At 44.4% G+C, this 16,010-nt stretch overlaps 1 protein-coding gene across 2 annotated transcripts in view; it reads right to left on the bottom strand.

The window, feature by feature from the left end:
• The window catches only part of LOC145409186 (RCC1-like G exchanging factor-like protein), a 75,012-nt gene extending 63,708 nt beyond the window's left edge, over positions 1 to 11,304 (bottom strand). For both annotated transcript variants that reach the window (XM_080279678.1, XM_080279679.1), the window contains exon 1: positions 11,275 to 11,304. The gene's annotated coding sequence lies outside the window, so the exon portion shown is untranslated. The remainder of the gene's footprint in view (positions 1 to 11,274) is intronic.
• Positions 11,305 to 16,010: the final 4,706 nt, after the last annotated feature.

Genomic DNA, 16,010 nt, shown 5'->3' with positions numbered 1-16,010 from the left:
AACTTAGGAAATGATTCTCATACTGTACTAAAGTTTTACATTTTCATTTTTCATTTATTTATTTTTTAATGCAGTACCTACCCCCTCCAGTTTAAAGAGTCTGTGCTAATAAAAATCATTAGGTGATAGCAAAAATACTGCATAATGAAAAAGACAACCCCAGGCTGACTGGGTTAACCTCCTTTCTCTGTCCACCTCCCACCTATTTTACTCACTTGTCACTTCAAAACGTATTCAAAGTGGCTTTGGGGATTTCATAACACCTCTGTCTCTGCAATCTGTTCTGCATATTACCTTTTAATATACCGGTACTCTAGTAAAGCTTGCCCTTGTTTTATGATAAGGATGCATTTGAAACATCTATTGCATAACGATTTATCGTATTTCTAGTACTGTAATCATAACAGGTTCAACGAGTATATGTTCTATTCAAGTGCCACCCACCAACGAAGTCAAAAAGCAAGTTTGCAACTCACTTAAACTGCTAGTTATTTCATTTTACTTGCTGCTTACCATTAAAAAAAAAAAAAAAAAGTCACAAAATAGTTTTGCAACTCATCTAAGCTGGTAGATATTTCACTGAACTGCACTTCACTTGCTGCTTGAACTCCAACAAAGCACTATTCTAATTTCAATTATTTCATTCCATTGCACTTCACTTGCTGCTTGAACTCCAACACAACACTAATGTTATTTCATTTCACTGTACTTCACTTGCTTCTTGAACTTCAACACCACTCTACTGTTCCTCCACTGACACTAACACACCCAACAGTGACCAGATAGATAGATATACCGATATATATATATATATATATATATATATATATATATATATATATATATATATATATATATATATATAAAATATACATATATATACTGTATATATATATATATATATATATATATATATATACATATATATATATATATATATATATATATATATATATAAAATATACATATATATACTGTATATATATATATATATATATATATATAGCCCGAAGCCCTAATCCCGCAAAGGGTGGCCACAGACAAAACGCCTCTAAGTCACTCTGTCGCCCACCATTTGACTACACTCCCCCCAACGCACCCCCTCCCTCATATACCTCTCAACTCCATCCCTCCACCTCATCCTCGGTCTACTCCTCCCTCTCCCTCCCTCCACCTCACCTACATACACCCACTTAGTCAGTCTTTCACCCTCCACCCTCTCCACATGGCCAAACCACCTTAGTGTGTTTCTCATAATGCTTCCTATCACATCCACGTCCACACCATAACGGTCCTTTATATCCTCATTCATCAGCCTGTCTCTCCATATATATACATATATAAATATATATATATATATATATATATATATATATATATATATATATACACACACACACACTTTCCTGTTTGTGAGGATATGTTTCAGACCACACATCACACCACAGATCCATGGTCAGATGATGTTCTATTTAAGCCACTGAATCCAGATTCTTGGATCTATCAGCCACAAATCAGCAGAATCCGTGATCTGCTGTGAAGCCACCTCTCAAGTAAGGTAGAGTTGGCTCAAACACTATCATTCTCCTAGCTCCTCCAAATATTATTTCAATTTTATTGGCCACTCTGACTTTTTATTTATATACAGTAATGGCATCAGGTGAAGGAGATGTATAACAAGTACCAGGTACTCAAATACGACTTTGGGTAATTAGATCAGAGACTGTCAGATAAAAGTGTGTCCAAAGATCATGAAACATGATCAAGCAATCAGGGTAACATTCTTGTCTGGGAATGCTAGTGAATAATGGCTAATTTTTTGGAACTGCACCCAACTAAAGGACACTGAAATTAAAATGCTCATGTGTCTGGGAGAGTACGCGGAGATTGCCAGGCGTGAAAGGACTGAACTTGGTGATGAGTCTCTTGAGTGTGTGGAAAAGTTTTGTTATTTGGGAGACATGTTATGTGCTGGAGATGGGACTAGAGCATGCTCTGTGACTGGAGTAAGGAATGGTTGGAAGAAGTTCAGGGAGCTGTTGCCTCTACTGACATTGAGAGGGTTCTCCCTCTGTGCTAAGGAATTTTTATATGCGGCAATTGTCTGGAGTGTAATGCTGTATGGTAGTGAGACCTGGACAGTAAAGGAATAGGATATTCGCAGGCTCAAAAGTACAGAAATGGCAATGATTAGATGGATGTGTAGTACATCCCTGAGTGCGAGGCCTGGGGGGACTAGATTTACGATGAAAGACTTGAGAGGTAGGATGGGAGTATAATGTATTGGTGCTGTGATGAGGAGGGGTAATTGAGATGGTTTGGGCATGTGGAGAGGATGGGGGATGATGGTTGGGTGCAGAAAGAGAGGAGTGTTAATGTTGGGTAGGGTAGCAAGAGGTAGACCGAAAAAGATCTGGGACAAGGTCATTCAGTATGACCTCAGGGAAAAAGGACTAAATAGGGAAGCTACCAGAGACTGAGCAGCATGGAGAACTGCCATTAGGAGGACAAGGCTGATGCATGCAAACATGTTGGAGCCTTCAATAACAAAAACAAAAAGCAAAAACAATTTCTGAACTAAAGGCATTTGAAACACTTTTACAGGCTCCAGTCGCAAATGCTTTTTACCATACTTAGTAAATATATATGGAAGAATTAGTATAGAGACAGTAAGAAAGATATCAGAAGGCCTAGTGAGTGATGAATAGGGTGGCTTTAGGAGTAGCAGAGGATATGTGGATTAAATACCTGCAGTGAAACAGATAGTGGAAAAGGTTTGAGAGAAGCGCTGTAAGGTGTTTATGGCATCTATGGATCTGGAAAAAACATATGACAAAGTAGACAGAGAAAGACTGACAAAGCAAAAAGAGAAGGATTGTGGAAGGTTTTGCATATGTACGGTGTAGATGGTAAGCTGCTAGGTGCCGTTTAGAGTTTTTATGATGGTAATAAGGCATGTGTATGGGTAAATGGGCATCTAAGTGAATGAGTCACAATCAATGTGGGTGTACAACAAAGTTGTGTGATGTCCTCATGGTCGTTCAATATATATATGAATGGGGTGATGAGAGAAGTAAAAGCATGAGTAATGAGGAGAGGGATGGCATTGGTAATAAATGGTGATGGATGGAATATCTAAAACCTGATGTATGGTGATGATGCAGTATTACTTGCAAATACTGGACAAGAGCTTGGTAGACCAGTGCAGAGTTTTGCAGATGTCTGTGAGCATAATGTCTTGAGAGTACGGTAAATGTAGAAAAGAGTAAAGTGATGATTACTGAGAGAGAAGGTGATGCCCAGTGTGATGTTACGGTGAATGGAAAGAGACTGGAATTGGTGAGAGAGTTCAAATACCTAGGTACAGTGATAGAAAAGAGAGCAAATGTACAAAAGAAGTGGAAAGTAGAGTGACACAAGGAAGAAAAGCAGCTGGTGCTATGAAGGCTCTGATAAGAAACAGAGGCTTGGGTTGTGCAACAGTGTGAGGCTTACATGAAGGAGTGTTAATGCCAACTTTAACATAGAGTATAAGTGTGAGGCTGGTGTGGCATGAAAATGGAAAGAGTAAGAGCACTGGAGATGGGAATGTTGACGAATGTATGTGGAGTATGGAGAGTGGACACTGGACAGAATATGGAATAATGTGATTCGTGAGAGATCTGGAATGAGCAGGTCTGTGGACACCAGAATTGAAGAGGGTGTACTGAGATGGTATGGTCATGTGGAGAGAATGGATGAGGGAAGTGGTGAGAAGCGTATATCTAAGCGAATCTGACGGAGGGAGGAGGCGAGGTAGGCCAAGAAGAAGGTGGAGAGATATGGTGGATGAGTGTGAGAGGATGAGAGGTAGAGAAATTGGTAAGGCTAAGGGATTGACAAGAAATAAGCTGCCTGGATGAATTTTGTGTGGGACAGCGCATCACCATGGATTTGGCACCCCTTTTAATGTGACAGTTTTCGGACTAACACTATCAGGTAGGTATACTGTACAGTACCGGTATATGAAGATACAGTACGTGGTGAAACTTTTGGCCTATCAGGTGGAGTCAGGATTCCATGGGCTTGATTGATGAGTGAATGGAAGCGTGGCCCATTGAATTTGGCAAACTTTGGCTGTCTGGACATTGCTATTCCTCACCCCACAATAGGGTGGGAAAGGAGGTCCGGATGATGATGATGATGATGAGTAAATAAAGTGAGGGGAGTTGCTCCAGCTCCTATCTCTGCCTTTTAATGAATCTACATTAAAATGAATTAACCTAACCTAACCCATAGTGAGGGATTTGTCATTCAGAGTAATATTAGTCATTTGTGTACAGTTATTTCCCTCCATTGGTATAACAGAAGGATATATGGAACCACCTCTCAATCATTTTAGGAGTTTTCCTACCTTTGGACTGATTCAGGGACTTTGTGAAGGTGTACAAAGTGCATTTTCAAGTATGAGGAGGTTCTGTCAATAAACAAGGAAAATTCTATTTATATAAGGGATAAAGAGACCAAGCCTCCCGCACTGCAGTATGATGGTGTTACAATTATAAAATGCCAAAACCAGCAGGTTAGGATAGATTAGGCTAAATCACGTTAGGTTTGGATAACTTTGGTTAGGTAAGGTTAGGTTTTGCCTATATAGGTTAGGTTAAGTTTGGTTAGGCTATGTTAGTTTAGATATGGCTACAGATGTGGATAAATTAGGTGGTTTGGCCATGTGGAGAGGATGGAGAGCGACAGATTAATGAGGAGAGTGTATGTGAGTGAGGAGGATGAGATGAAGTGATGGAGTGGAGATGTGTATGAAAGAGGGGGTTGTGTGTTGAGGGGAGGGCAGTGAATGACAGGGGACAGGGTGAAGTGGAGGTGATTTGTTTGTGGCTGCCCCTTACTGGATTAAGGCATCTGGCAATAGACAGACAGACAAATTTAGATTTGGCTAAGTTGAAGTAAATTAGGCTGGGCATGGGAAGGTTAGAATAAATGGTTAGGTAACAACCTAACCATAATCTAGGTTAGGTATGGAGAAATCAGCATTGATGAAAGCTGATCATTGTACCTTCTAAAATGGTGACCTGTCTTTGGCACACAAGATGGCATTTGTCGAAACTGAAAATGCAGTCAGAAAAAAAAAAAAATTGCATGAAGGCCTTTGGTAAAGAAAAACAAAAAACTGCAAAAGTATATTGGTCCCATGTCTCCTTGAATATAAACATAAGTATACGTTCAATCAATCAATCAAGAAGGGGCAAATGCTGAGGGGCACATAGCCTCACTCACCCACTGACTCCACTCATGCAGGGCCCCTCCATGCAGCGACTCTTCCTCCTCTAAGTATCTCCCGACAGGAGTGATATACCTGCTCCAACCCTGTGTCATGTGGCCTTCCCCTCAGCCTCCTCCAACCTGGGTTAACTCGTTTAGAAATCACCCTCTGAGCAGGATCAGCCTTAAGAAAGTGGGCCATGTCCCCATACAGCTGGAGTTGGCACCGACATATTATGTGGATAATAAGCCATGATTCAGTCTTACAGAGTAGTCGCTTATTACGCACCTGGTTGTACCAGCGATATCCCATGATCCTGTGAAGACACTTAGGGTACCAAAGGAGTCAATTTGCCACTTCAGGTAACTGTTTAGGATCCATGTCCCACAACCATAAAGTAAGACAGAGAGCACCAACGTCCTGAAGGTATGAACTTTCGTCCTTCTACACAAATAACAACAGCGCCAAATACCAGAGCTGAGCGAATCCATGACCCCGTAGGTCTGAGCATTGCGACGAGATATCTCACTGTCTGATCTATCATTGTTATGGACCACACTACCAAGATAAGTGAAGCTTTCTAAGACTTCTATATCCTCACCACATGCTTGGACAAACTGAACTGCTTCAACCAACAAACCACCAAATGCCTTAATCTTGGTCTTAGCCCAAGAGACCTTTGATTCCAATGGCTTCGCATGCTCATGAAATTCCTAGAGCGCACTCAGTAGGATCTGCAGCAACTCTGCTAGGATAACTGCATCATCAACAGAGTCAAGGTCAGTAAACCTGAAATTGCCAATTGATACCCCACAATGACTTCAACTCACAGCCCAGTCCAGTACTCAATCCATACATGCATTGAAAAGTGTGGGGGCAAACACATCCCTGTCGTACACCAGAACTTACTGGGAAGAAGTAGGATGTTCCCCCTTCCACACTTGACAGCACTCTCAGTGTTTGAGTACAAGCCAGCAATCAGTCAGATTATCCCTACAAGGATCCCACAGAGTCACAGGAGTTCCCATAGTAGCTACCTCAAAATTTACTGAGTCAAGCACCTTCCTGTGATCCACATAGGCTGCTAGCAGACCTTGTCGAAGCTTAAGACGACTTTCCACAAGAACTCAAAGAGCTAGGATACGGTCAACAGTAGACTTCTTGGGGGTGAATCCAGACTGCTCAGGCCCAAGAAACTTTAGCAAATGGTCCCAGATAAGCATCAGGAGAATGTAAGCAAGAACTTTGCCTGGCACTCCGAGCACTGTAATACCACAGGAGTTACTACAGTCACACTAGTTTCCTCTTCCTTTCCAGGCAGGAGTGACCAAACCCTTTGTCTAGTCAAGAGGAATTATACCAATCTGCCAAATGGCTTCTATGCCTGCATGTAACCCCATGATCATGGCTTCGCCTCCAGCTTTGATCAGTTCTACTATGATGTCACAAATACCAGCTGCTCTACTACTTTTCAACCTAGCCATGGCCTTCCTGATTTCACCTAGAAAAGGCACGGCTTTGTCAATTGGTGGGACAGCAGTCAATGGTTGTACACCAGCCGAAAGAAGCTCTCCACTGGGAGGTTCAGCCATATACAGCTACTAGAAGTACTCAGCTCAACGAGCTCTATACTTACTTGCCCCTGACACGAGCTGTCCATCTGCTGTCCGAACAGAGTTAAACTGAGAGGCAGGTCTGGAGTGGAGCTTCTTTAGGTTTGGTAAATGTGTCGGTCATTTGCATGAAAACTGCCTTCCACCTCTTCAGCGATTTCCCTGACATACTTCCATCCATCCATCCATTGCCAGGCGCCATGTATCCCAAACGGGGTGGTCAAGGGCTTAGAGTTAATTGTTTTACAGGGAGGGGCACTAATCCTCCACCAACCCCACTTGACACGTAGGGATGCCAACAGCATCTGGTGTTCCCAGGCGGTCACCCATCCAAGTACAGTAATCACTCTAATATCCGGACGCCCAATAACCGAACATCCCCACTAACCGAACCTTATCGTCCTGGGATCAAACATTCCCAAAATGGTCCGAAAATCCAAAAAAATTGGAAAAAAAATCGATTTTTTGCCGTCCGTAATTTGAACTTGCCGCGCGCGCCGCGTGAGAGCATTGTTTTGGTTCGTCATTCCTCCGACGTCCGATTGAGCGCCGCTGCATCCTCCCCACTTCCCGCCTGTCTCTCACCGCGACAAGACCTACGCTCTTCACCATGGCTGCCCACGTGCTCGCTTTTGTGGTGGTGCCGTACTTGCTGCAAGGCCTCCTGCTGCTCTCTGCCCTACTCTTAGTGTGTGTGATGATGGCCCCGCCTCCTGAGAAAAGGAAGAGAGTGGTGTTGACTCTGGAGAAGAAACGGGAGATATTGGAGAAGGTTGATGCGGGTTGGTCTTCCTCTCGCATTCTCCGCGAGTTCAACCTGGCCCGGTCGACTTTGTTCGATATCAAGCGTTCCCGAGACAAGCTCATGCAGTACACGGCTGACTTCTCGTTGAGAAGCAAACGCAACGTGGAGAGGAAGGTTATGTTTACCCCCAAGTATGCAGAGATCGACCGCTCCACGTTGATTTGGTATCGACAGCAACGTGCAGCTGGTGTGATGGTACGTGGAACGGAGCTGAAGGCTGCTGCTGAGAAGTTTGCAAGGCTTCACGACGCCCTAGACTTCAAGGCATCCGAGGGTTGGCTCTTCGCGTTCAAGTTGCGACATGGCCTTACTAACCGTAAAGCACATGGCGAAGCATTGGACGCTAACGAGGATGGAGTTGACGAGTTTCGGCACAAGGTGAAAGGCTTGATCGACAGGGAGGGCCTCACTCTCGGTCAAGTCTATAACGCTGACGAAACTGGCCTATTCCATCGCTCGGTGCCAACGAGCACTCTCGCCGATGAGACGGAGAAGCGTGTACCTGGCCGCAAGCTTTCTAAAGAACGGACATCTGCTTTGTGTTGTGCCAATGCTAACGGCATGCACCGGCTTAAGCCCGTTATCGTTGGCCGTGCAAAGCAGCCTCGGTGCCTTCGTGGGGTGATGGATGTCCTTCCTGTCGTATGGTACCATTCTTTGAAAGCATGGTTCACAGCTGTGATTTTCGAAGACTGGTTTCACCATCACTTCGTCAAGGAGGTCATACATTACCAGACGAAGACACTGGGAATTCCTCGCGACCAGGTAAAGGCTCTCCTTCTCCTCGACAATGCACCTGCCCACCCGTGCGACAAGGACTTGGTTGCTGAGAATGGCCGTATTAGGTGCATGTTTCTGCCACCTAATACGACTGCTCTCATTCAACCAATGGACCAAGGAGTGATCGTGGCAACAAAGCGCCTGTACCGTCGGAAGTTCCTGGACGAGGTGATGATGGTTCTCGAGGACGAGGACGAGCGCAGGGAAGGACGTGACACTCGAGGCAAGCGGACTTTGGAAAACCTTCGCCGCTACAACATCAAGTCTGCGCTGTACAACTGGGCTGGTGCATGGAAGGAAGTCCCTGTGAAAACTCTTGAAAATGGTTGGTCTCGTCTGCTTCTCGGAACAGATGTGGAGTACGATTTCCTAGGGTTTGACGTGGATGACTTCCATGCACGGCTACGTACGCACGGCGACGATGTTGATGTGGACGATGTTCGTGAGTGGTTGGACGACGACGAGGGCGATCCTGGGTATCAGACGTTGTCTGATATCGAGATCGCGTCTTCGGTTGCTGGTGTCAGTCCCGAACTTGAAGATTCCGACGACGAAGGCGATGATGATGCAGACTCCGCCCAGCAGGACACTACTCCAGCCATCCCCAAGCTGAGCGCACTCCGGGAACATCTAGAGTTCGTCCTAGACTACCTGGAACACCCGGACTGCGACAGGGAGATGGGGCCCTTGGGACTCGTGGAGGAAGTGCGTGCTTTCCGGCAGCGCATCATCAATCGCCAGAATCGTCGGTCCTTGCGTCAGTCAACGATTGACAGTTTTTTCAGGCCCGTGACCCCTGCTGTGCCAAGCCCTGGTTCCACTCCGTTGCCTCCCCAAGACAGGCCCTCATGCTCCGAGCCACAGCCCAGCACATCAGCTACAGTGGAGTCACCGCTCGACGTGAGTTTGCGGCTGTCTTCAGAGTCTTCTGTAGTCGGTACGCCATCACCACTACCCACCGATGCACCCCTTGGACGCCTGCCAGTGATACTCTCGGGCTCTGACAGTGAATAAACAGCAAGAACTTCTCCACTAGACCACACGGGAATTTTGAGTGTTGTGCAGTGAAAAAAACGGTGTGTTGTGTTAAGGTTTTCAAGTTGGGAGAAAAGACTAAGTAGAATAGAAATTTAACGTAACTAACCTTCTTTGTTTTGGCTTTGGAAACTTAAAAAAACTTGGGAAAAGTTAATGTGCAACACTTAAATTTAATGGAACATTATTTGGACTAAAGTGAACACTGTGAAAAGAACGGACTTCTGTGTGTTATTGACTAAGTTCAGTGCAAGACTTCAGGAAGAGTGTAGTGCAAGTGCTTCAGGAAATCGTTCTTACTGTCAGAGTCCGAGAGGAGGCGGTTATTCATCGAGGTGGCCAGGGACTTGCTGTAAGTAGCCAAAATGTTTCATGTTGTACTATATCCCATACTAAATTTACCAGAATGTTTCATATTGTATTTTTTCCCATACTATACTTACCAGAAAGTGTCATACTGTACTTCTTTCCATACTAAACTTACCTCATGCATGTGCAGTAGGAATGTGTTTTTCAGAGTTCGGTTAGGTTCGGTTAGGTTAGGTTCGGTTAGAGTCCATAAGTACCAGAATGTTTATTAATGTATGAACATACTTCTAAACCCACATTTTATGTTTCTATTGCATTTATTTCAGTCATTTATGTGCCTTATTGGTGTGATTTGGGTGTTAAATAGGTGCTATGCATGTCCGGAGGGAGTTGTATAGGTGTTTCTCTGTGTTAGGGTCCGTAAGTACAAGTCCATAAGCTGGGGCCCAATATCCGGACAAAACCAATATCCGAACCTACCGATGGCTCTATTGATCCGGATATTGGAGGGGTTGCTGTACTAACCAGACATACTTCTCCTTGGTAATTACCTCATACTGGGATAAAACTGACCAATGCATAAATATTAGTCACATAATTTAATTCATGATCATCCTTGGCAAGTAGTGCCATGCAAAGCTGAGGAAGAATATCATGGGTAACTCACCTGGTTTACTCACCTGGTTGGCTACCCTATTACAATTAACAGTATGGCTCGGTAGGAATCTGCTTTTCAAGAAGTAGGGCAGCCCATACCTGCTGGCACGCCAGCCCCGTTTCCTATATACATCATCATCAGAATAGACTATTGATTAGAGGCTGAGTTTTGTGCCATATGCACGGTAGTTGCACTACTTGAAGGACTTCGAATTAAGAATCGTAGTTATTCAATATAGTCGAACAGGATGTGACCCAGTTGTGAGTGGAGGGACTTTTTAAATGATGCAACTGAGTCAGCGCTAACAGCATCAGGTATTATTTTACAAGTGGACAATATGCAGTTTTGGAATTTTAGCACCATTATCGTATAGTATAGTCCCTAAGGATCACAAATAACCCCCCTTACCCCATTCAGAAATTGATTATTACTCCCCTAAGATAGGTTAGGTATGTTGGTTTTTGTTTGGTTAGTTTTCTTGTGTTCGGTGAGGGGCATTTCCGACAAAAATGAAGGTCAGAAACATTCGAATCGCATCAAAAACTGCCAGAAAAATATATTGAACTACCTAGGGGGTGTATTGTCCACTTGTGAAAATTTACCCTGCATCATCTGAAAGAGAGTTCCAGAGGTCTATACATCTGATGCTGAAAAACCTGCGTCTACACTCGGCTAAAGATCAACTTCACAACCAGTTACTGTTATTATGATAACAAACAGACCCTCTTGTTCTTTTATCATGAACGGGAGAGGAGAAATCCAAATTCATATCCGAATCACTCATGATATACTCATGATCTGTGAGTACAAATACCTGAGGCTCTTATTTATCCTGTACTTCCGGTTCCACGATATTTCGTCGTCAGGACGATTCGCCATCACAACAAATTAAAGATAATTCGCCGTCAGGACTTTTCGTTTTCGCCGTCTGGACGGTTCCCCGTCATTGATTTACATATCAATTGCTAGTTTTTGAGTTATAAAAGAGATGGTGGTTTGTTGTTTTTATAAAAAATGTAAAATGTGTCGGTATTAACGGGAAAAAATATATGTTTATATATATACTGTATATTGCTAGATGCCTTAATTTCTTATACGGGATAGCCACAAACAAATCGCCTCCACTTCACCCTGTCCTCCGCCATTTCACTGCCCTGCTCCCAGTTCACACCTCCCTCTCTCATATACCTCTCCACTCCATCCCTCCATCTCATCCTGGGCCTTCCTCTCCCTCTCTCCCCCTCCACCTCACTCTCCTCGTCAGTCTCTCACTCTCCATCCTCTCCACATGGCCAAACCACCTCAGTGTATTTCTCCCAATGCTTCCTATCACATCCACATCCACATCACAACGCTCCCTCACATCCTCATTTGTCATTCTGTCTCTCCATGTGGCTCCACAGGCTCCTCTCAAATAACACCTTTCCACTGCTTTCACTTTTGACTTGTGTCCCTCCAACAACGTCCAAGCCTCACTTCCAATCGTCAGAGTTGATATCACAATACTGTCATGTAATAACTTTTTTACTTCCATGCTCACTTCCCTGTTTCTTATTACTGCTTTCAAGGAACCAGCAACCTTTCTTCCTTGTTGTACCCTTTCAAGCACTTCACCCTCCAAACTTCCATCCTTACTTAAAAGTACTTACATTTTCCATTTCCTCATCATCCAACGTCACTGTATATTCACTGACTTCACCTCTCGCGAGGACTATAATTTTACTCTTCCCTACATTCACCTTTAGATTCCGTTTCTTACACACTCTCCCAAACTCATCCACCAAGCCTTGCAGCTCCCCTTCGTCTTCAATTAACACAGTATCATCTGCAAACTAAAGTACAGAGAGCTTCCAAACACTGCCCTCTCTCATTAGGGCCACTCCAAGTTCACTGCCCTACCTTGTATCTCTTATAACCCCACCCATGTGCAGATTGAACAACCATGGAGACATGACACATCCCTGTTTCAACCCAAACTTCAAATAGAAAAACTCACTCATTTCACTATATATATATATATATATATATATATATATATATATATATATATATATATATATATATAGTGTATAATTCCCCCCCTCCTATGGTCAGACTGCTTGTTACGCGCTGTTAATGTACAGGGAAACCTCCTTCGGACTCCTCAAATTTCTTTGGCTATCACATAATTATGCATAGCCACCATATTTTTAAAATCCCATCAGTGTCTCTGGTTAGGACATCTTCACTTGCTCATTGACAATAATTGAAGACATTACTATATGGAAGACCATATAATTTAAAGATGGGAAAACCATCCTATGATAGCTGAGAAGCAAGGTAGCAGCGTAAGAGCAGTATAGTTTCTTTTTAGGACATTTTGTTGGCAGGGCAGAAAATTGGGGACCTGTATCATTAAGCACCGGGTGTTACAAATGTGCAGAGAGGAGGATCCTGACAAATCTTAGAACTAAAAAAGTGACAGTGACTGAAGAAAATCTGGTCAATGTGAACATTTTAATCAACACGAATGAGGATTGTATATTGATAAATATAACAGGACTTTTATTACATGTCCCTAGCAAATAGAGAAAATGGAGTAGCCAGAGAAGTGGCAGTGACGCCATTACCTCACCCAACCTCTCCATACCCCACTCTACCCCACCCAACCCCACCATTACCCCACCCTACCCCACCCAACCCCACCATTACCCCACTACATCCCACCCAACCCCACCATTACCTCATTACACTCCACCGAACCCCACTATTACTCCACTACACCCCACCCAACCCCACCATTACCCCACTACATCCCACCCAACCCCACCATTACCTCATTACACTCCACCGAACCCCACTATTACTCCACTACACCCTACCCAATCCACAACCACCTCACTACATCCCACCCAACCCCACCATTACCCCACTACACCCCACCAAACTCACAATTACCTCACTACACCCCACCCTACCCCACAATTACTCCACTACACCCCACCAAACCCACAATTACCTCACTACACCACACTCAGCCACACCATTGCCCCATTACACCCCACCCAACCCCACCATTACCCCATTACATCCCACCTAACCCCATAATCACCTCACTACACCTCACCCTACTCCACCATAATTTAATACACCCCACCTAACCCACAATTACCTCACTACACCCCTCCCAACCCCACCATTACCCCACTGCACCTCACCCAATCCCACCATTGCCCCATTACATCTCTCCGAACCCCACCATTACCTCACTACATCTCATCCAACCCCACCATTGCCCCACTATACCCCACCCAACCCCACCAGTGCCCCACTACACCCCTCCCAACCCCACCATTACCTCACTACATCCTATCCAACCCCACCATTGCCCCACTACACCCCTCCCAACCCCACCATTGCCCCACTACACCCCTCCCAACCCCACCATTGCCCCATTACACCCTACCCAACCCCACCATTACCCCACTACACCTCACCCAACCCAACCATTACCCCACTACACCCCACCCAACCCCATCATTACCTCACTACACCCCACCCAATCCCACCATTGTCCCACTACATCCCTCCGAACCCCACCATTACCCCACTAAGCCTCATCCAACCCCACCATTGCCCCACTATACCCCACCCAACCCCAACATTACCTAACTGCACCCCTTCCGACCCTACCATTGCCCCACTATACCCCTCCCAACCCAGGCAGAGGGAGGGAGGGAGGAAGGAGGAAAGGAAGGATGGAACGAAGGAGGGAAGAAAGGAAGGAAAGAAAGAAGGAAGAATGAAAGTAAGAAAGTAAGTAAGGAAGGAAGAAAGGAAGGAAGGAAGAGAGGAAGGAAGGAAGTAATGAATGAAGAAATGAAGTAAGTAAGTAGGTAAGGAAGAAATGAATGAATGAATGAAGGAAGGAAGTAAATAAGTAAGAAAGTAAGTAAAGATGAAAGGCAGTAAGTAAATAAGAAAGTAAGAAAGTAAGCAAGGAATGAAGAAAGTAAGGAAGTAAGGAGGTAAGTAAGGAAGTAATTAAGGAAGTAAGGAAATAAGCAAGAAGGTAAGGGAGTAAAAAATTAAGGAAGGAAGGAAGAACTACGTAAGTAAGGAAGTAATTAAGTAAGGAAGGAAGGGTGAAGGAAATATGTATTGAAGTAATTACGTCAGGAAGGAAGGAACGAAGAAAGGTAGGTTGGGAAAAAAGGAAGAATGAAAGTAAAAGAGAAATGAAGGAAGGAAATATGTAAGGAAGGAAGGAAGAAAAACACAGACAAGCTTCCAGAGAGTCAGAAAGATACACACACACACACACACACACACACACACACACACACACACACACACACACACACACACAAATACACAGACATAGGGAGGAAGACAAATAGATACACTGACATACAGGAAGACAGACACACGCAAACGCAGACACACATACAGATAGACAGCTAGACAGACAGAGAAACACAGGAAGACAGACAGAGAGTTACAGATACCAAGACAGACCGACACTCAGAAAGACACAAAAAGATGCAGGTAGACAAGCAGAAACCGTCACGGAGTCAGACAGTATGCCACATAAACAGAGAGAGGGGGGTGTAAGTTGGAGGGATGGAGAGTGAGAAACTAACTAGAAGATTGAATGAGGTGGAGGGAGGAGAGGGTGAGACCGAGGATGTGATAGAGGGATGGAGTAGAGAGATATATGAGAGAAAGGGTGCAAACTGGGAGGATGGAGAGTGAGAGACTAACAACTAGAAGAGTGTATGTAAGAGAGGTTGAGGGGGGAGAGGGAGCGGGTAGACAGAGGATGAGATGGAGAGATGCAGTAGAGTGGTATATGAGAGAGGGATTGTAAATCGGGGGGATGGAGAGTGAGAGACTAACTAGGAGAGTGAGTGAGGTGGAGGGGGGAGAGGGACGGGGAGACCGAGGATGAGATAGAGGGATGGAATAGAGAGGTATATGAGAAAGGGGGTGTAAGTTGGAGGGATGGAGGGTGAGAGACTAACTAGGAGAGTGAGTGAAGTGGAAGGGGGGGAGAGGGAGGGGGAGACCGAGGAGGAGAGGGAGGGATGGAGTAAAGAGGTAGATGAGAAGAGGGTGTAAGTTACGGGGGAGGGTGGCGACATGGCAGGGGACAGAGCGATATGGGGACGAATTGTTTGTGGCCACTCCTTACGCGATTAAGGCGTCTGGCTATAGACAGATATACAGATAGGAATGATATTAATGATAAATGTTAAGTAGCATGATAAAAACTAATATTTTATTTCGAACTAGAGCTCAGTGAATCATGGAAGCTTCGAAACCCGTCAGTCACCCTCTAACCGTGAGAGGGGAAGGATGCCGAGCTGTGTGTATTTTGTCAGTGTTAATAGTGTTTAAACAACTTCCCCAACTTGCCGAGATTAACAAAGGTAAGAGAGGGTATTGTTCATCAGTTCATTGATAGCTACCAGTCCTTTCAGTTGAACCAAATCGTCTTTTTTTGTGTGTGATAAGTGGTGTAGAATTAAGATATCTGAGAAGATTGTGGAGTCGCGTGGAGAGACTGAC

This window comes from Coenobita brevimanus, chromosome 80 (assembly GCF_032717465.1).
Source record: "Coenobita brevimanus isolate Jiangsu-jjx chromosome 80, ASM3271746v2, whole genome shotgun sequence".
Taxonomy (NCBI): Eukaryota; Metazoa; Arthropoda; class Malacostraca; order Decapoda; family Coenobitidae; genus Coenobita; species Coenobita brevimanus.
The sequence above is the reverse complement of the archived record's forward strand: the minus strand, read 5'-3'. Positions and strand labels throughout refer to the sequence as shown.